At 47.1% G+C, this 21,161-nt stretch overlaps 1 protein-coding gene and 1 pseudogene across 1 annotated transcript in view; both read right to left on the bottom strand.

The window, feature by feature from the left end:
• Nucleotides 1-21,161, bottom strand: part of efcab11 (EF-hand calcium binding domain 11) — a 125,395-nt gene that overhangs the window by 16,203 nt on the left and 88,031 nt on the right. The gene's annotated exons all lie outside the window — the stretch shown is intronic.
• LOC119962511 lies at nt 2,630-2,730 on the bottom strand (annotated as a pseudogene).

The following is a 21,161-nucleotide window of genomic DNA, read 5'->3' as shown; positions in this document are numbered from 1 at the left end:
GGATATTACCTGGTCATTGTCACAGCGCGAATTGTGGAAAATTCCTGCACTTTCTTTCTAGTTGGTGGCCTCTATACTAAAGGGTCGATGTTGGGCAAGGGCAACTTTGGAGCTCCCCCACAATTAGGCTGCTATCAATCTTCATCTCGGCACGCGTGAGGAATGACTACGTGGTTGAGTTGCCCACAGAATTGCACCTCAGTGTGTGTCAGTGCCTTCCAGAGGGAGAGCCAGAGGAGTGAAAGGGGAAGAGGAAAAATAAGGGAAGAGAAAATAATTATTTTGAAATTCTTCAAAATAAAGAGGCGACCAAATTGGCAGTGAGCATTTTATATCACTGCCTGACTCAATAAAAACTGCTCCATGGACAATAATGTTTGCATAATAGCCGTGTGCAGAAGGCTGACTGTTAAATCTCCCTTCTATCAAAGGCAGGATAATGACCACAGAAATACTATACACCGTGTGTGAAAGAGGCTGTTACTCCGGCAGAAGGCAGTCACGTGGGGATTGCAGGCAGCTCCATTCACAGTTTTTAATCACAGCCTCGCTTCTTCCTGACCGACCTGAGAAATGGAACCTATTAAACTGCGGGGCCATCTGGATGTGTGTAAAATAACACCAGGGGAGAGCTCAGGAGGGGGGGGGGGCAGGGTTGGGCGGGAGCAAACTCTGGTGCCCCCCGCCTGTTTTGTTTATCAATGAATACTCCAGAATAGTTCTATGCAGCTGGAGACCAGCACAGACAAGATTGTGGTTTGTGCAACAGTTGAAGGTGATCCCGAGTGAACGCTAATTTAAATTTCCCTTACTTTTTGAGCCTTCCTGAGGCTCAGCACTGGTGCCGGGGAACTGGAGAATTGCAGACATTATTACCCTTGTTCAAAAAAGGGTCTAAAGAGAAGCCCAGTAGGGCAGCACGGTGGCACAGTGGGTTAGCCCTGCTGCCTCACGGCGCCGAGGACTCGGGTTCGATCCTGGCCCTGGGTCACTGTCCGTGTGGGGTTTGCACATTCTCCCCGTGTTTGCGTGGGTTTCGCCCCCACAACCCAAAAGATGTGCAGAATAGGTGGATTGGCCTGGCTAAATTGCCCCTTAATTGGAAAAAAATGAATTGGGTGCTCTAAATTTATTTTTAAAATTCCTCTGCGGTTTTCTTTTGGGGTCTTCCGAGGGGGCCACCTGCACACTTTCTGGGGTACGTCCGGGGTACGTTCCTGCGAAGCTCAGAACCTCTGGGCCAATATTTCTTATCCATGCCAGTTTCCAACCCTCTTCCTCGTGGGACCAGCTCTACCTGGAGTTCAGTTGCAGAGCTTTCAATATTCCCCGAAATGGTTTATCTCAATAGGAAATTTATTTCATCCCAGGATTTGGTGTTTGCAATCAATGTGAAGCATTCTGAGCCAAACAAATCCTCAGAACTACTGGGAGTTTGCTATTAGCTGCTAATAGATTTTGCAATTTCAGTTCCGAAACAATTTATTTTCTCCAATTACCTCTAATGATTGCTCCACATCCTCCTCTAGTTCAATTTAATGCTCACTTTCACCATCATGGTTAGAAAATATTTTAGGCATTTCTCTGCAGTAACATCCTCCTCCAAAACAACACATTTGCCGTCGTCCCTTAGTGACCGTAACTATCCTAATTTTTATATACGTATAATTTTGAAGTGCCCTTTTATCTCCCAACGTTTTATTAAATTTTCTCCTTTAGTCCTTCTCACGTCCTTTCTCACCTTCCGCATGATAATGGAAGAATGAATTCAATTGAATGAAGGAGATCAGAACGGCAGCCCTACTTCTGCTATCTCTCTTTAATTATGAGAATCCTGGCCCTCCTCCGGCTTCCTTATAACCTCACATTTTCCTTCCACATCCAATCTTGATGATTTTGGGGAAGAACTTCGCTCTCCAATGACTCCAATATTCTCTTCTGACTAAGTTTCATATTTCCAACCTCCAGTTTTGTCACATGCTCTGCTTTGTTATTTTAGTTACACCTCACCCCGACCCCACACAGATGGTATCCGTTACACGCTGTTTGTTCCTCTGAACCAGCCCCTATCTCTCCAAACGTTCTTACTCCCACATCCACCATACCACATCCTTGGAAATATGTCCTTGCTCACTCCACCTCGGAAAAAGTTGAACCTTCCTAACCACTGTGCTTAATGCTTTCACATTAATAAGTACTAAAGTTTATGATGATAGTCAACTCTTCTATTATCCATCATCCTTTTTAAATTCTTGCCGTATGTTTTGAAGGCATTTCTATCACTGGTATTCTTTGAAGAATAACTTTCAATGATGCTCTCTGGGCAATGTTGATATCAAGACATAATTTGACTGAATGTGGCCTCCAGGATCTCTATTCACATTGAAGTCATTAGGAATCAGGGGAAAACTCTCCACTGGTTGGAGTCGAATTTAGCACAAAGGAAGATGGTTGTGGTTGTTGGAGGCCAATTGTATCAGCCCTAGGACATAGCTGCAGGAGTTCATCAAGGTAGTGCCCTAGAGCAAATATCTTCCGCTGTTTCATCAATGACTTTCCGTCCAACATAAGGTCACAAACCAGGAGTGTGATGGAATACTCTCCCACTTGCCCGGATGAGGACAGCTCCAACAACGCTTAAGAAGTCCTGCGTGTCATCCTTGCGAAGGTGCCTTGCCAATCTTCTCTGTATCGTTCCAATTTTAGTATATGTGCTGCCGAAGCGAGCATGCTCAAGAAGTTCAACACTGTACAGGACAAAGCAGCCCATTTCATTGGTACTCCCATCCACCACCTTCAATGTTCACTCCCCTCCACCACCGATACACAGTAGCAGTCGTGTGTACCATTTGCAGGACCTCACCAAGGCTCCTTAGGCAGCACCTTCCAAGCCTGCAACCTCTACCACCTAGAAGGACAAGAGCAGCAGATACATGGGAACCTTCAAGTTCCCCTCCAAGTCACACTCCACCATGACTTGGAAATATATTGTCATTTGGTAAAAATCCTGGCGCCCCCTCCTGAACAACACTGTGTGTACCTACACCAAATGGGCTGCAGCAGTTCAAGGTGGTGGGTAAGGATGGGCAATGAATGTTAGGAGTGCCAGCAACACAAACTCATTTCCTATATTAAAGTAGTGACAGTACCACACAGTGCTTCGTTAGCTGCGGAGGAAAGGCATATGAATGGAAGTTGTGCTTTTACTACTGGTTTCAAAGTGTTGAGTGAATCTATTCTGTGACTTGCTGAAATGCAAATTTAAGGTTATTGGATTGGATTGGATTTATTTATTGTCACGTGTACCGAGGTACAGTGAAAAGTATTTTTCTGCGAGCAGCTCAATAGATCATTAAGTACATGGGAAGAAAAGGGAATAAAAGAAAACACATAATTTCATAGAATTTACAGTGCAGAAGGAGGCCATTCAGCCCATCGAGTCTGCACCGGCTCCTGGAAAGAGCACCCGACCCAAGGTTAACACCTCCACCCTATCCCCATAACCCAGTAACCCCACCCAACACTAAGGGCAATTTTGGACACTAAGGGTAATTTATCATTGGCCAATCCACCTAACCTGCACATCTTTGGACTGTGGGAGGAAACCGGAGCACCCGGAGGAAACCCACGCAGACACGGGGAGGATGTGCAGACTCCGCACAGCTAGTGACCCAAGCCGGAATCGAACCTGGGACCCTGGAGCTGTGAAGCGATTGTGCTACCCACAATGCTACCGTGCTGCCCTTTAATAGGTAACACAAGGTATACAATGTAACTACATAAGCATCGGCATCGGATGAAGCATACAGGGGTGTAGTTTTAATGAGGTAAGTTCATAAGAGGGTCATTTAAGAGTCTGGTAAGAACGGGGAAGAAATGGTTTTTGAGTCTGTTCGTGCGTGTTCTCAGACTTCTGTATCTCCTGCCCGATGGAAGAAGATGGGAGGGGTCTTTGATTATGCTGCCCGTTTCCCCAGGCAGCGGGAGGTGTAGATTAAGTAAATGGATGGGAGGCAGGTTCGTGTGATGGACTGGGCGGTGTTCACGACTCTCTGACGTTTCTTGCGGTCTTGGGCCGAGCAGTTGCCATACCAGGCTGTGATGCAGCCAGATAGGATGCTTTCTATGGTGCATCGGTAAAAGTTGAAAAGGGTCAATGTGGACATGCCGAATTTCCTTAGTTTCCTGAGGAAGTATAGGCGCTGTTGTGCTTTCTTGGTGGTAGCGTCGACGTGGGTGGACCAGGACAGATTTTTGGAGATGTGCACCCCTAGAAATTTGAAATTGCTAACCATCTCCACCTCGGCCCCATTGATGCTGAAGGGGTGTGTACAGTACTTTGCTTCCTGAAGTCAATGACCAGCTCTTTCGTTTTCCTGTACAGTTGGTATCGTAACAAAAAGGAGCATGCCAGAGATGATTGAAATTGCAGAGTTATGACCCTGGGGAATACTTTGTGCTTGTGAACATGTACAATGGGTGCTCACAAACGCACACCTGTACACACTGCTCACATACATGTAGTACATTGAATCAAAGGTTGTGGCTTCATGTGTCATAAGAACATAAGAACTAGGAGCAGGAGTAGGCCATCTGGCCCCTCGAGCCTGCTCCGCCATTCAATGAGATCATGGCTGATCTTTTGTGGTCTCAGCTCCACTTTCCGGCCCGAACACCATAACCCTTAATCCCTTTATTCTTCAAAAAACTATCTATCTTTACCTTAAAAACAAGTAATGAAGGAGCCTCAACTGCTTCACTGGGCAAGGAATTCCATAGATTCACAACCCTTTGGGTGAAGAAGTTCCTCCTAAACGCAGTCCTAAATCTACTTCCCCTTATTTTGAGGCTATGTCCCCTAGTTCTGCTTTCACCCGCCAGTGGAAACAACCTGCCCGCATCTATCCTATCTATTCCCTTCATAATTTTTAATGTTTCTATAAGATCCCCCCTCATCCTTCTAAATTCCAACGAGTACAGTCCCAGTCTACTCAACCTCTCCTCATAATCCAACCCCTTCAGCTCTGGGATTAACCTAGTGAATCTCCTCTGCACACCCTCCAGTGCCAGTACGTCCTTTCTCAAGTAAGGAGACCAAAACTGAACACAATACTCCAGGTGTGGCCTAACACCTTATACAATTGCAACATAACCTCCCTAGTCTTAAACTCCATCCCTCTAGCAATGAAGGACAAAATTCCATTTGCCTTCTTAATCACCTGTTGCACCTGTAAACCAACCTTCTGTGACTCATGCACTAGCACACCCAAGTCTCTCTGCACAGCGGCATGCTTTAATATTTTATCGTTTAAATAATAATCCCGTTTGCTGTTATTCCTACCAAAATGGATAACCTCACATTTGTCAACATTGTATTCCATCTGCCAGACGCTAGCCCATTCACTTAACCTATCCAAATCCCTCTGCAGACTTCCAGTATCCTCTGCACTTTTCGCTTTACCACTCATCTTAATGTCATCTGCAAACTTGGACACATTGCCCTTGGTCCCCAACTCCAAATCATCTATGTAAATTGTGAACAATTGTGGGCCCAACACGGATCCCTGAGGGACACCACTAGCTACTGATTGCCAACCAGAGAAACACCCATTAATCCCCACTCTTTGCTTTCTATTAATTAACCAATCCTCTATCCATGCTACTACTTTACCCTTAATGCCATGCATCTTTATCTTATGCAGCAACCTTTTGTGTGGCACCTTGTCAAAGGCTTTCTGGAAATCCAGATATACCACATCCATCGGCTCCCCGTTATCTACTGCACTGGTAATGTCCTCAAAAAATTCCACTAAATTAGTTAGGCATGACCTGCCCTTTATGAACCCATGCTGCGTCTGCCGAATGGGACAATTTCTATCCAGATGCCTCGCCATTTCTTCCTTGATGATAGATTCCAGCATCTTCCCTACTACCGAAGTTAAGCTCACTGGCCTATAATTTCCTGCTTTCTGCCTACCTCCTTTTTTAAACAGTGGTGTCACGTTTGCTAATTTCCAATCCACCGGGACCACCCCAGAGTCTAGTGAATTTCGGTAAATTATCACTAGTGCATCTGCAATTTCCCTAGCCATCTCTTTTAGCACTCTGGGATGCATTCCATCAGGGCCAGGAGACTTGTCTACCTTTAGCCCCATTAGCTTGCCCATCACTACCTCCTTAGTGATAACAATCCTCTCAAGGATATAATGTGAAGCAGTGCAGTATTGTTCAAAATGCTGTCTTTTGGATGCGATGTGAAAATGAGGTGCAAGTAGAAATAATATCCCCCACCAGCATTGTCTGAAGAACAGCATAATGTTGAAACCAACATTTCCTCCTCAAAGTGTATTCGAGCTCTCTGTCTAGACAATGTCACATTGCTGTTTGTCTGACCTTTCTGTACATAAATTGGCTGCTCCCCTTTCGACATAATAACACTGGCAACTCTCTAAAAGTACGTGTACGTGGGGGTCTCACCCCCACAAACCAAAAAAATATGTGCAGCGTAGGTGGATGTCCCCTTAATTGGAAAAAAAGGAATTGGGGACTCTAAATCTATTTTTTTTTAAACTCTTCAAAAGTAGTCAATTGGCTGTAAAGTGCTTCAGGTCAACCTGAGCTTGTGAAGATGCTACAAAATGCGACTTCTTTCTTTCTCTCACGTTGATTCCCTTTCTTCCTTCTTCCTCTGAGGCAGTCCTCGGGATTGAGGAAATGCGAACAGCAGATGCTGCCACATGCGGGGCAGACGGTGCCTGAAGGTTTGGGTGGGTGAGTTTTTTGGCAGTTTGTGCGCTCGCCCCGAAGCTGCGACATCAGTGTGTTCAGTGCCTGCCCGAGAAAACCTTCTCCATCCTGGGCAGTGGGAAGGCAGAGACTCCCGTGGGTCGGTCGGAACCGTTTGATCCCTTCAATCAAGCTTCAAAGGCGTCTTGGATTCCTTTCTCTACTGAGTAGTACTACACTCCGGGTGCTTCACCCGATGTCTGTGTCGATGTATTAACATTGTGTATCCATCGTATGTCCTATGTATTTTTCATGTCTGGACTGTATGCAGAACAATACTTTTCACTGTAGCTCGGTACACGTGGCAATAAATCAAATCCAATCCAATAATAAACGTGAAGCTGCAACAAAGGTAGTTAACCAAGCAAATTCTGTGAAAAGCCAGCATCTTAGGGCAGCACGGGTGGCCTAGTGGTTAGCACAGCTGCCTCACGGCGCTGAGGTCCAGGTTCGATCCCGGCTCTGGGTCACTGTCCGTGTGGAGTTTGCACATTCTCCCCGTGTCTGCGTGGGTTTCGCCCCCATAACCCAAAAAGGTGCAGGGTAGGTGGATTGGCCACGCTAAATTTCCCCTTAATTGGAAAAGATAATTGGGTAATCTAAATTTATTTTTAAAAAGCCAGCATCTTGAGACAGGTCAGATTTTAATGTTCACGGGTAAATTGTATGGTGGTTTTGTCAACCTGCATTCCATCTGCAAAGAAGCTGCATTGTTGAACTGTGTGGAGCAACATGTCCATCTGCTCAAAGACAGATTTAGCTCAAACACACCTGGTATCTTTCTATCAATGCCTGAAATAGTTCTGGAACTTCAACAACAACTACAGGAATTTATAAAATGCCCCTCCATCACTCTCCACTTCTTAAAACCCATTCCCCTGACCAGGAATTTGGCCACCTCGTGTGGCTGGGTGTCAGATTCTGCTCGAGAACATTCCAGCAAAGCACCTTGGTGATGTTTTACTGATATAAAGGTGCTGCATAAATCCAACTTTTTGTTGAAATCGGTGTGCTTCTGTGTTCATTTCCCCCAAATCAGAACCTCACCCCTCACCCCAAAAGCTTTGTTGTGTCCGGGAAAAGGATGCACAGGTTCTGAGAGAGCCAAATTCTACCAGTGCCCCTCACATCAGCTCTTTAGTGTCTTGGTTTGTGTCCCAGGTGTTGCCTGACCAATTGAGCACTGCATTACTAATGACTGTCTGAAAAACCTTCATTGCCTCTTTACACCATAGCCTGCACTGTTCCATGCTATTTAATAGAAATACAAAATTATATAAAGAAGCCTTTACTATTGAAACTCATGTTAACGGAGAAATTATAGATGCCTCGTAGTTATCATGTGATGAATATAGGATTTCAGATATATTGTATTATAAGTGATTGGTGAAGTAAGGGTTAAAAGCCTGGGTCAGTGTGTTTGACTGCTGAAGTCATGTTTTAAAAGATTCTTAGGTTGAGAGACAACAAAGCCAGAGGTGCAATTAACCATCGTAAAAAGATTAGCTAATGCAGTTTTGTTTTGATTAAGGGAATTCCCTGGGGAGTTAATTTGCTTTCAGCTTGGTGAGATGATGTAATTGCTGGGTGGAGCTGAGGCATCAGGCTTTTTGAGAAAGCATTTTCAGTTCAGTTCTGAGCTGAATGAAGCTTTGTGCACAAGTGAGGCAGTTCTGCTCTCACTGTAGGTTAGGGAGAAGAGAGCAACAGTATTTAAAGCAATGCAGACTTGTCTGAGGACAAGGGAGGGCTGAAACAAGCCAATCGAAACAGCTTTTGAAGACATCCAGCCAGGTTTCTGACAGGTCTCAGACTGTTCTGGAAAGCAGTATCAAGTGATCTATTTCTCAACGAATAACTCTGTAAAGCAAGTATTCCTCTGTACCATTGGTATTTAAGGTGGATTGAGAGCTGAGATGGTTGTTTTCTTGTTGTTTAAGTGGTAAGAAAGATAGCAATTAGGGTATTGTAGTCACTGTATTGAGTAGTATTGTTTAAGGGGTGATTCTAAGCTATTTTCTGGTGTGATGTTGAAGATTTTAATATTGTGTTGGTAATAAAGTTTATTTTACTGTACCATATCCCTATTCCTTTGTGAAATCACTCCTGGAGTGAACTATTCTTTCCTCAGTCTTACAGAATTAACATATTGGGGTTTCGGACCGATATACTAGGCACTGTTGGGGTCTGGTCTGGGATCATAATAAAATTGGGGGCACAGGGAGAATGAACTTCAGTAATGTGGAGAGGGGCAACACGGTGGCGGAGTGGTTAGCACTGCTGTCTCAGGGCGCCGATGTCCCAGGTTCGATCCCGGCTCTGGGTCACTGTCCGTGTGGAGTTTGCACATTCCCCCCCCCCCCCCCCCCACCCCCCCGCGTGTCTGCGTGGGTTTCGCCCCCACAACCCAAAGATGTGCAGGTTAGGTGGATTGACCACGCTAAATTGCCCCTTAATTGGAAAAAATGAATTGGGCACTCTAAATTGTTTTTTGAAAGTAATGGGGAGAGGCCGGAGAAGCTGTGATTTTCTTCCTTGGAGAATAGAAGATTTAGAGGTGACCTCATAGAAGTGTTTACAGTTCTGAAAGGTTTTGATAGGGCAAATAAGGAGAACTATAAGACCATAAGACCATAAGACCATAAGACATAGGAGTGGAAGTAAGGCCATTCGGCCCATCGAGTCCACTCCACCATTCAATCATGGTTGATTTCAACTCCATTTACCCGCTCTCTCCCCATAGCCCTTAATTCCTCGAGAAATCAAGAATTTATCAATTTCTATAAGACCATAAGACATAGGAGAAACTGTTTCCAATGTCTTCTTTTTTTAAACTTTAGAGTATCCAATTCATTTTTTCCAATTAAGGGGCAATTTAGCATGGCCAATCTACCTAGCTTGCACATCTTTGGGTTGTGGGGGCGAAACCCACGCAGACACGGGGAGAATGTGCAAACTGCACACGGACAGTGACCCAGAGCCGGGGTCGAACCTGGGACCTCAGCGTCGTGAGGCAGCTGTGCTAACCACTAGACCACCGTGCTGCCCCTCTGTTTCCAATGTCAAGTAGGTCAATGATCAGAGGCCCTTGATTTATGATCTGAAGGACACTAGTTGAAAGGGTGGTGGAACCTCATTCCATCAGAACTTTCAAAGGCAATTGGGTATGTATTTGAAGAGAACCAGTTACCAGGGTAATGGAGAAGAAACTAGAATGTGTGACTGAACTGGACCACCCCTTCAAAGAGCTGGGACAGAAACAATGGGCTGAATGGCCCTCTTCAGTGCTGGGTAGTCTATAATTGTGTAAAAGTGAACTGAGGCAGGACAGTACTAATTGATGAACCTAGAGTTGTTTTTTTTAAATAAATTTAGCATACCCAATTATTTTTTCCAATTAAGGGCAATTTTTTAGTGTGGCCAATCCACCTATCCTGCACATCTTTTGGGCTGTGAGGGCGAAACCCACGCAGACACAGGGAGAATGTGCAAACTCCACACGGACAGTGACCCAGGGCCGGGATTCGAACCCAGGTCCTCAGTGCCATAGGCAACAATGCTAACCACTGCGCCACCGTGCTGCCCTTATGAACCTAGAGTTAAGACCATTGTCTCTTTGTCAGAACAGTTTGTAAAACCTGCTGGATTACAAGTCTTTTTCGCTCTTAAATGCTATATTAAACTCTTACCAAATTAGAATTAGCATTTTAGAATGTAATAAATCATAAATCAACAGCAATATATTACATTTAACTTTGATCCCCTTTGGGAAGATCATGCCCAAAGATCTCGAGCGAGCGTGTTTAGCCGCGTGTTTCCGGCACGCGCAGTGCCGAAAGACATATCGCTATTCAATGCGACTCGCTTTGAATAAGGAGCCTAACAGGGAACGTGCGGCCAAGGTCGCACACAGCCCCGTTTTGTACAACGGGGAGCTCCACTCGCTGAGACTGCCCGTTGTAGCGAGAGATGGGACGCCATTTTTATCCTGGCCTGACCACGCGGGCGCATGATAAATGCCAGCTTGGCACCTTTGCCGTGCCAACCTCTGCCAGCTGGCACTGCCAAGTGGCCTATGTGACACTGCCAGGCTGGCACTGTCAGGGTGCCCAGGTGGCACCAGCATTGCCAGGGCGCCACCCTGCCCAAAGGGCATGCGGCTGGGGACCTCTGATCCCCGGGGAGACCCCCCCGCCCCCACAAATGCTGTTCCATCTGGTCCCCGTTTGTGAGGATCAGTAATAAACGGCGCTCGCCCGAGGTGAAGGCATTGAATCCCAAAGCCTCAGGTACCTTTGGAATCTGCTCAGTAAAGCGAGGCAGTAAGCCTTACTCTAATATGTAGATTTGCCAAAAATTGATACCTCTTGCAACGTCTCACCAGGTTGCGTCGAATCTGGTGAGGCATTGCGAGCCGGCGGATCCCGGGAGCGGAATCTCCCGGCTTTTACTGGCCACGTGCGCCGCGGCGAGCTGCTTTTCCGGCGCAGCGTGGCCAGAAGATCGCGCCCTTTATTTCACAAGGAAAGAAAGAACATGACCGTTCATGATCACACATCTCCCAAAGCGTTTCACAGATAATTACGTATATTTTGAAGAGTAGCTATCTTTCTAATGTAGGGAATGCCACAGCCCGGTGTAAGATTTTGCTTCATAATGTTCTTTGATGCACTTTGTGGCATATGGAATGCACAGCATCAGCTTCCACAAGTGCATTGAAGACACTGAGCTCCACACAACCGTCAACTCTCTTTTAAAAATACAAATTTAGAGTACCCAATTCATTTCTTTTCCAATTAAGGGGCAATTTAGCTCAGCCAATCCACCTAACCTGCACCTCTTTGGTTGTGAGGGTGGAACCCACGCAGACACGGGGAGAATGTGCAAACTCCACACAGACAGTGACCCAGGGCCGGGATCAAACCTTTGATTTATTATTGTCACATGTATTAGTATACAGTCAAAAGTTTTGTTTCTTGCATGCTGTACAAACAATGCCTACTGTATATAGGGAAGGAAGGAGAGACTGCAGAATATAATGCTACAGTTATAGCAGGGTGTAGAGAAAAGATCAACTTAATACTAGGTAGGTCCATTCAAAAGTCTGATGGCAGTAGGGAAGAAGCTGTTCTTGAGTCGGTTGGTACGTGACCTCAAACTTTGGTATCTTTTTCCTGATGGAAGAAGGTGGAAGAGAGTATGTCTGGGATGCGTGGGGTCCTTAATTATGCTGCCTTTCTTTTTTTTTTCTCTTTTTTAAAATAAATTTAGAATATCCAATTCATTTTTTTTTTCCAATTAAGGGGGAATTTAACATGGCCAATCCACCTAACCTGCACATCTTTGGGTTGTGGGGGTGAAACCCACGCAGACAAGGGGAGAATGTGCAAACTCCTCACAGACAGTGACCCAGGGCCGGGATTCGAACCCGGGTCCTCAGCGCCGTAGGCAGCAATGCTAACCACTGTGCCACCGTGCCGCCCCGGCTGCCTTTCTGAGGCAGCGGGAATTATAGATAGAGTCAATGGATGGGAGGCTGGTTTGCGTGATGGACTGGGCTACATTGACGACCTTTTGTAGTTTCCTGCGGTCTTGGGCAGAGCAGGCTCCAGACCAAGCTGTGGTACAACCAGAAAGAATGCTTTCTATGGTGCATCTGTAGAAGTTGGTGAGGGTCATAGCTGACATGCCAAATTTCCTTCGTCTTCTGAGAAAGTAGTCGTTGGTGGGCTTTCTTAACTATAGTGTCGGCATGGGGGGGACCAGGACAGGCTGTTGGTGATCTGTACATCTAAAAACTTGAAGCTCTCAACCCTTTCTACTTCGTTCCCATTTAACAAAGAGTCATCGGACTCGAAACATCAGCTCTTTTCTCTCCCTACAGATGCTGCCAGACTTGCTGAGATTTTCCAGCATTTTCCCTTTCGTTTCAGATTCCAGCATCCGCAGTAATTTACTTTGATGAAGGGTGATATTTTCCTGGCGTTTGGTTTGGAGAGGAACTTGCAGGTGATGGCATGCATCAGCTGCCCTGCATTCCGACCAGGTGAGGTGGGTCAAATAGTTTTCCTCTTTGGCCTCCCCTTGTTTGACAGTTCTTTTTAACAAGGGATATACTTGCCAAATCGAGTGAATACTTAACTGTTAACGCACTGTGATCATAATCCATGTAAAATAACAAATTACACTCGCTCACCCACTTAAAGATGTCACAAACAGAAATACAGATTACCGAATCTGGAAGGATAGGCTGGCCAAATCACAATCCATAAGAAAGATAAAAGAAACTACAGTCTGGGGTTTGGTGATCCTCCAGTTTCAGGCTGAATTCAGCGGCGTCAATTCTTCCGATTTAAAGATGCAGACAATGGGGTTGGTTGTTCTGCAGGAGGTGGTAGGCGTGGGCTGGATTTTTAAAAATAAATCTCAGTCTGGAGCCCCTGCACGATCACAGTCAGCAAATAGGGTTCGAAGCTTAAAGGGTGGGCTGGGGAAAAGAATATGCAGGAGGGACTCCGCCGTGATCTTCTCCCTCAGCTGCTTTCCTCCGTTCTGCTGGGAGGGGTTGGTTTAGCACAGGGCTAAAGAGCTGGCTTTTAAAGCAGACCAAGGCAGCCAGCAGCACGGTTCAATTCCCGTACCAGCCTCCCCCAACAGGCGCCGGAATGTGGCGACTAGGGGCTTTTCACAGTAACTTCATTGAAGCCTACTTCTGACAATAAGCAATTTTCATTTCATTTCATTTGCTTAAAACATAAGAAGGGCTGGCTTGCCATGTGACCCTCCTTCTCCAACTGCCTGGGGATTGAAGAAAATACATTCTCTGTGTATTCCAAAGGCAGACATGCATTAGCTCTTGTCTGGAAGCTAACTTGGCCAAGGTCCCAATGTCCAAGCAATTAGACTTAATGGTTCATCCCCAACAGTTGAATACCTGAGTTGATCGCCATAGACACCTTGCTCATTAGACAGGAGATGTGAGTCCTTCGCACTCTCCTGGAGTCATGGCCTTTATGGGGTTTTGTAGCGACCGACTCCCTCCAATGAATTGGAACGTCGGATGTATAGTTATGCAAATTGGGGTTAGCCATCTTGGGCAGTGAGTTAAAGCCATTTTAATCTCTGGATTTTTAAAAAGTCTGCTATTTGGCATAAAGCACATCTCCATCACACCTCAGGTGGTAGAGGTGTTGAGTTTGGAAGGTGCTGTTGAGGACACACCGTGACGACGACCTACACTCAGGAAAAAAAATTAAGGGACACCTTTGGTATGGGGGGACCGAACGAATGTCAGGGGGTATTGGCATAGGCGTGAGAGCGGGTGAGGGTATCAGCAGAAGTGGCAGTGGGATGGGGGGGGTGCAATTTAAAGGTCTGGTGGGATTGGGTAAATTTTGAAGCCTGGGTACAGGAAAACCAGCATCCCAGAGGCATGCAGCTCGGGAAATTGGACAAGCGCCACAATTACAGGGCATGTGTGTAAATTCCAGGATGGTTGCTCATCCTATCCTGCCCAGGGTTCCTACTTTCAGCACCGTTCTGGGAAGCTGCACACTCGGTGACATTAAATACCACCAAATTTGGTTCAAGTCGAGTTTAGCTGAAGCCTCAAAGCCAGACCCCACTCACTGGTGAAGCCCACACGTAAAGGTAATAGGCGGAATCCTCCGTAGCCCAACGCCGAAATCGGGATCAGCGATCAGGCGGAGAATGGCTTCCGATGCTGGATTCGGGGCAGGCGACGGTTTGTCGCCGGTTCGTGATGCTCCACCCCCCCCCCCCCCCCCCCCCAAGTCAGCGTCATTGGGACACATGGCGCTCACAGTTGCAACACCATTGGTGCTTCATCGGCCGGGCCACTCCCGGTGCTCTGCCCCCGATGGGCTGAGGGCCACGTGTGTTCCCAATGTTCAGGACCCGGCTGCGGACAATGCCCAGCCCCACCACACCCGTCCAGGATCTGTGCCATTGGCCGGGGGACCTCTGCAAGGGCTGGGACAGGGGGTGGGCGGGTTACAGTTCCAGCATGACCGACGCCATGTTTTCCAGCGCAACCGGTGCAGACCGTCAGTCCTGCGCATGCGTGGCACGGGACCCAGCGATTCTCCGACCGTTTTCCACGCGATCTGCGGGTGGTTTACGCAGTGCCGGTGCTAGCCCCTCACCGACTTTCTCATTGTGAACCACCTGCGGTTTCTCCGTTGGCGCCGGCACTTAGCTGCTGGAACGGAGAATTCCGCTGGAGTGGAGAGGTGGGTGTGAGGGTCAAAGGGACTATGCGGCAGAACAAGTTAGCACCATCAATAGTGCAGGAACAACAATTCATTTTTTACATATAAATATTGCTACACGAGAAACTAATTGCAATGTTTAATGCATGAATAATACATCTGACGGATACCTAATGCATGCTTGTGTGCAGTGCTGCAGGTGACATGAGCTGGCATGGTTTATATAAATCTTTTAAAACTGCTAGTTTCATATCAAAAGAGAGTTAAGACGTTGATGTATTTTAAATTTGAAACCGAAATGTCATCACCCAGACGGCAATCATGCTAATAAATTTAGCTGGGCCCCCACTTCCTTCGGGTGCATTGTGTAAAAAGGTGAGCACATAAGGCTGCACATAATTAGAATTGAGCCCCGATGGTTTATAATTTAAGACTGAATGTTCTCTTCGGTTACCATAGTAACACGTCTGAACAAGGAACTACAATGTGTTTAGGTGTTGAACATTCATTTGTATCTGGGAATGAAGATGCAAATCTCAGCTGTAGTAAACAAAGTAAGTGGGCTCTTATTTCTGAATGAACAGGGATTACGTGGAGCTGAGACACAGCAACAGCCCGCATTTCGGTAGTGCCTTCATCGTAGTTAAACAGCCCAAAATACCTCCACAGCAGAGTTAGCAAGCAAAAATCCAAAAGGAATTTGGCACTGCGCCACACACGGAGATATTAAGCCAGTGTCAAAGAGATAGGTTCTAAGGGGGCAACTCAAAGGTTTTGGGGACTCTTCCATACCTCAAGTCCCAGGCACAGCCGCCGAAGATGAGGCGATTAAAATTGGGAATGTACACGAGACCAGCACTGAGATCACGGAGAGTGCCGGGCCGCAGGCGGTCACAGAGACCCGGGGGGGGGGGGGGGGGGGGGGGGGGGTGAAACCCACGCAAACACGGGGATAATGTGCAAACTCTACACGGACAGTGACCCAGAGCCGGGATCGAACCTGGGACCTCAGTGCTGTGAGACTGCAGGGCTAACCCACTGCGCCACCGTGCTGCCCGAAATAGTCCAGAGATAACACTGTAGAATCGTTAGTCACCTGATGAGGGAAAGCAGCCAAGAAGGTGACCCTGTTGAAACCGAGATCCCTGACTAAGAAGAACTCGATGTCCTAGGGCTGTAATAACTAGTCTCAAATAATCACACCCAATATCCTGAGCATCGAGTATGATTCAACAATAACAACTTGTATTTATATAGCACCCTCAATGTAATAGAACACCACAAGTGCTTCACAGAGCCATTATAAAACAAAATATAACTTGGAGCCACATAAGGAGATATTAGGACAGAAATTGGGAGATATTGGGACAGAAATTGGGAGATATTAGGACTGAAATCGGGAGATATTAGGACAGAAATCGGGAGATATTAGGACAGAAATCGGGAGATATTAGGACTGAAATCGGGAGATATTAGGACTGAAATCGGGAGATATTGGGACAGAAATCGGGAGATATTAGGACAGAAATCGGGAGATATTAGGACAGAAATCGGGAGATACAAGGACAGAAATCAGGAGATATTAGGACAGAAATCAGGAGATATTAGAACAGAAATCGGGAGATATTAGGACAGAAATCTTATGCCACTGAACAAAATAACTGACAGCAGCATAAATCCTGCTTGGTAGACCTCCTTTCCTGGTGCAGAGTTGGTCATTGCCATCATGGCCTTTGACTGTACCTTACAGATCCAAGACCTGGAAGAATAATGATGTCAAACACATGGGAACACGATCACCTGTAAGTTCCTCGCCAAATCACAGTGTCGTGGGTCAAAATCCTGGCACTCGCTCCCTAACAGCACTGTGGCTGTGCCTAGGCCACAGGGGCTGCAGACGTTCAAAAAAGGTGTCTCGCCACCTCCTTCTCAAGGGCAGTTAGAGATGGGCAAGAAATGCTGGCCTTGCCAGGGATGCCCACATACTGTGAAGGAATTTAAAAATATTCACACTTTGAATCACCTCACAACTGGTGGCCAAGGCCCTCGAGCTCTGGAATTCTCTTACTGAACCTCAGCTTCTCTATCTGTCCTTTAGAACCTACCTCTCTGACTCTCCACCTCTTTCTTTTGAAAATCCCTTATTGTCACGAGTCGGCTTCAATGAAGTTACTGTGAAAAGCCCCTAGTCGCCACATTCCGGCGCCTGTCCGGGGAGGCTGGTACGGGAATCAAACCGTGCTGCTGGCCTGCTTGGTCTGCTTTAAAAGCCAGCGATTTAGCCTTGTGAGCTAAACCAGCCCCTTTTAAGATAATCCTTAAAACATATTCCTTCAGGGCAGCATGGTGGCCTAGTGGTTAGCACTGCTGCCTCACGGCGCTGAGGTCCCAGGTTCGAATCCCGGCTCTGGGTCACTGTCCGTGTGGAGTTTGCACATCCTCCCCGTGTCTGCGTGGGTTTCACCCCCACAACCCAAAAAAATGTGCAGAGTAGGTGGATTGGACACGCTAAATTGCCCCATAATTGGAAAAAATAATTGGGTAAGCTAAATTTAAAAAAAAAACATATTCCTTCAGGGGCAGCACGGTGGCGCAGTGGTTAGCATTGCTGCCTCATGGCGCTGAGGTCCCAGGTTCGATCCCGGCTCTGGGTCACTGTCCGTGTGGAGTTTGCACATTCTCCCTGTGTTTGCGTGGGTTTCGCCCCCACGACCCAAAGATGTGCAGGTTAGGTGGATTGGCCACGCTAAATTGCCCCTCAATTGGGGGGGGGGGCCTTCCAGGGCCCCGGGGAGGGGGCTGTGACAGGGCGGAGGGGAGGGGGGGCTTACCCTACAAGTCTGGGGCTGTGCCCAGGCACGGACCGCCATTGCCATGGCCTGCAAGGCAGCCATCTTGTCTCCAATGGAACAGCACTGGAACGTCAACCTAGGCTTTGTGCTCACATATCTGTACCGGGGTTTGAACCAGCAACCTCCTGACGTAAAGTCAAGAGTGTGACCAGCTGAGGCTGACACCTCTAGCACGGCCATCTCCAGTGAAGCTAGCATGTTGTACGCTGGTCGGCATATGTGGATTCTCCCACAACGTCCTCTCCAACTACCCTCCAGTTATTTTCTCCCCATTCTCACGAGCAATTCATTCTCTCTCCCCCCCCCCCCCCCCCCCCCCCCCACCTCTCACAGCTGAAAGAATTTTGATTGAAAGTTAAGAGGTTGCAAAGTGACTAAAGGGTTACAAACAATGCTGCTCGACATTCAAGAACTGCACCACACTCTCCTGGGCTGGGTTTATTTTTCTTGCACAGACATAAAGGAGTCAACGACCTCAGCCAACTCTTTTTACCGTCCCCCAAGGTAAGATGCCTAATCCCAGGCACTGGGAGCCAAATTTGGCCAGACGTGATTCATGCTGCACTATTCACAAGCGTAGGAAAGTACAGTACATCCTGCTGCACAAACTAAACCATGGCTGAACCCAGACAGGTGGGCCCAAGGAAAGAAATGAAGGTTTGTGCTTATATAGCACCTTGCACAATCTCAGGATTTTCCTGAGCATTTTACAGTCAGTAAAGTATCTTCGAAATGTAGTCACTGCTGCAACGCCACAGATGATTTGTGCACAGCAGGATCTCACAAACCCCAATGTTTCATGATGCTAGCTGAAAGTTAAATATTGGCCAGATCTCCGCTGCTCTTCTGCGAAATAGCGCTATGATTCTCTCACGACCCCCTGAAAGGGCAGACGGGCTTTGGTTCAATGTCTCATCCGCAAGATGGCGCCCTGACAGTGGCACACCCCTTTAGTAATCAAGAGTCAGCCTAGAGTTTTGCTCAGGTCTCTGGGAGTAGGACCTGAACCCACATCCTTATGACTCAGAGGTGAGGGAGCAACTAACTGTGTCACGGCTGACAGTAGGGTGGGGTGGGTGATGGAGGGGTGCCACCCCCGGGGTGGGGACAGTTACTAATCAACTCTGTGGCTGCAATGATTAGAGCCAAGAGTTTGACTGATGTTTTCTCGCTACGTTTAATTGGTGGTTTGCATTATTAATTGTGCGACTCACACAGAAAGATCTCAAAATGATTTGGGAGTCTGAGCTGAAGAGAACTCGGCTCCAGCATTTTCCTGACTCAAAGCCAACTCAAGCCGGCAGTGTCTCTCCAGCAAATGAAAGCTTCAACCGGAGCCAGTATTTGCTGGAGTGTCCCTCTCTGACCACCCACCACTTCAACAGCAAACTCTCTCTCTGCGGTACAAAATTTACACAACTACAAGACACAAGAAGGAAATGCATTTGAATAGCACCTTTCATAACCTCATGCCTTATGGCCAACAAAGTACCTCTTGAAATGCAGTCACTGTTGGAGAGAATGTGGCAGCCATTTTATGTGCAGTAGGAGCCCACAAACAAATGGACCAAATTCTTGGGAGGGCTTGACAAGTCAGCTGTTGAGAAGCTTTTCCCCAGGGCTCGGAGGACCTAGAGACCTTCCTACCTACTCCAGGGAGCTCCGGTTGTTCAATCATTGAATATATTTGGGGCAGAGTTTTAAAAAATAAATTTAGAGTACCCAATTAATTTTTTTTCCAATTAAGGGGCAATTGAACGTGGCCAATCCACCTACCCAGCACATCTTTGGGTTGTGGGGGTGAAACCCACGCAGACACAAGGAGAATGTGAAAATTCCACACGGACAGTGACCCAGAGCCGGGATTGAACCTGGGACCTCAGCGCCGTGAGGCAGCAGGGCTAACCCACTGCGCCACCGTGCTGCTCTATTCGAGGCAGAGGTTGATAGGGTTTTGGACACTAAGGGGTGTGGGGATTGTGTGTGAAAGTGGAGCTGAGGTGGGAGACCAGCATGGTTTTGTTGAATTGCAGACCAGGGTTAAATGGTCATATGGTAAACTCCTGCTCCTATTCCCCATGCACTTTGGTTCAAACAGCATTGACCTGATGTATGCCCTCCGTGATGTTGGTTAGGCTGTTCAGCCAAATGGGGTGAAATCTCCTGCTCCTCGTTGAAATAGATCCGTGTTATCCTTTATGTCCACCCGAGGGGGAAAATAGGGTCACGGTTTCTGATGCCGAAGAAGAATTTGAACAGTTTCCTGTCACAGCAAAGGACTCCCTCAGTACTCCACTGCGACGGTGGGCTCAGATCTGTGGAATGGGAATTAAACCCACGATTTTCGACTCGGAGCCGGGAAATCCGCCCACTCTGACATGGCTAGCACATGGAAGGATTTCAACAGGGGGATGGGAATTCTAAAATCGAGGTGCTGGGCCTGGAGCGGCAGGGGTAATTGGTGAATGGGCTGTGGATCAGGGACTGAAAGCAAAGGGGGAAGAGGTCGCGTTGCGTCGAATGCCTGCTTCACACAGTACCGTTCTCACTCTCCCCTCGTGACAGGCAAGGGCACAGATTTCCTGGGGATGCCTATTGTTCTTATTACAGTATTTGCGCTCACTGTTTCAAGTGCTGTGGTAATTGGCTAATTACAGCGTTCACTCTGTTCCTGACTTGCAACAAAATGCAATGGGACTGAGCCAACCAGCCAGCTGAGTAAAAGGCATACACCTCTCCCAGCCTCACACAAGCCATCTGTTGGTTAGGTTCATTTTCTCTTCTCTCGGGGACTAATTATAAACCATCGGGGAAAAACGCGAGAGTTAACTGAATGTAATTAAACAATTGAGACACCAAGGCACATGAAGGAGAGAGAGAGAGAGAGAGAGAGAAAAGAGGCGCGGAAATCACTGTGTGTCTTTAAGACAGAGATAGATAGGTTCTTGATTAATAAGGGGATCAGGGGTTATGGGGAGAAGGCAGGAGAATGGGGATGAGAAAATATCAGCCATGATTGAATGGCGGAGCAGACTCGATGGGCTGAGCGGCCTAATTCTGCTCCTAGGTCTTATGGTCTTCCGGTGAGATAGACTGCGTGTAAGAGACAGAGGGACTGGAGGTGACATTTAAACAAAAGTCCACATACTGCAGACACTGAAGAACAGAAAATGCTGGAAACAATCTGCAGGCAGAGTCCGTGGAGGGAGAGAAACGGATTGATAATTAGATCTGAAAAAGGGAGTTGGGAGATCTGACAGCTCATGTTCCTATTTGGAGCTGGGGAAAGGTG

The sequence above is a fragment of the Scyliorhinus canicula genome, chromosome 2 (assembly GCF_902713615.1).
Source record: "Scyliorhinus canicula chromosome 2, sScyCan1.1, whole genome shotgun sequence".
Classification (NCBI taxonomy): Eukaryota; Metazoa; Chordata; class Chondrichthyes; order Carcharhiniformes; family Scyliorhinidae; genus Scyliorhinus; species Scyliorhinus canicula.
This window is presented reverse-complemented; position numbering and strand designations above follow the sequence as displayed.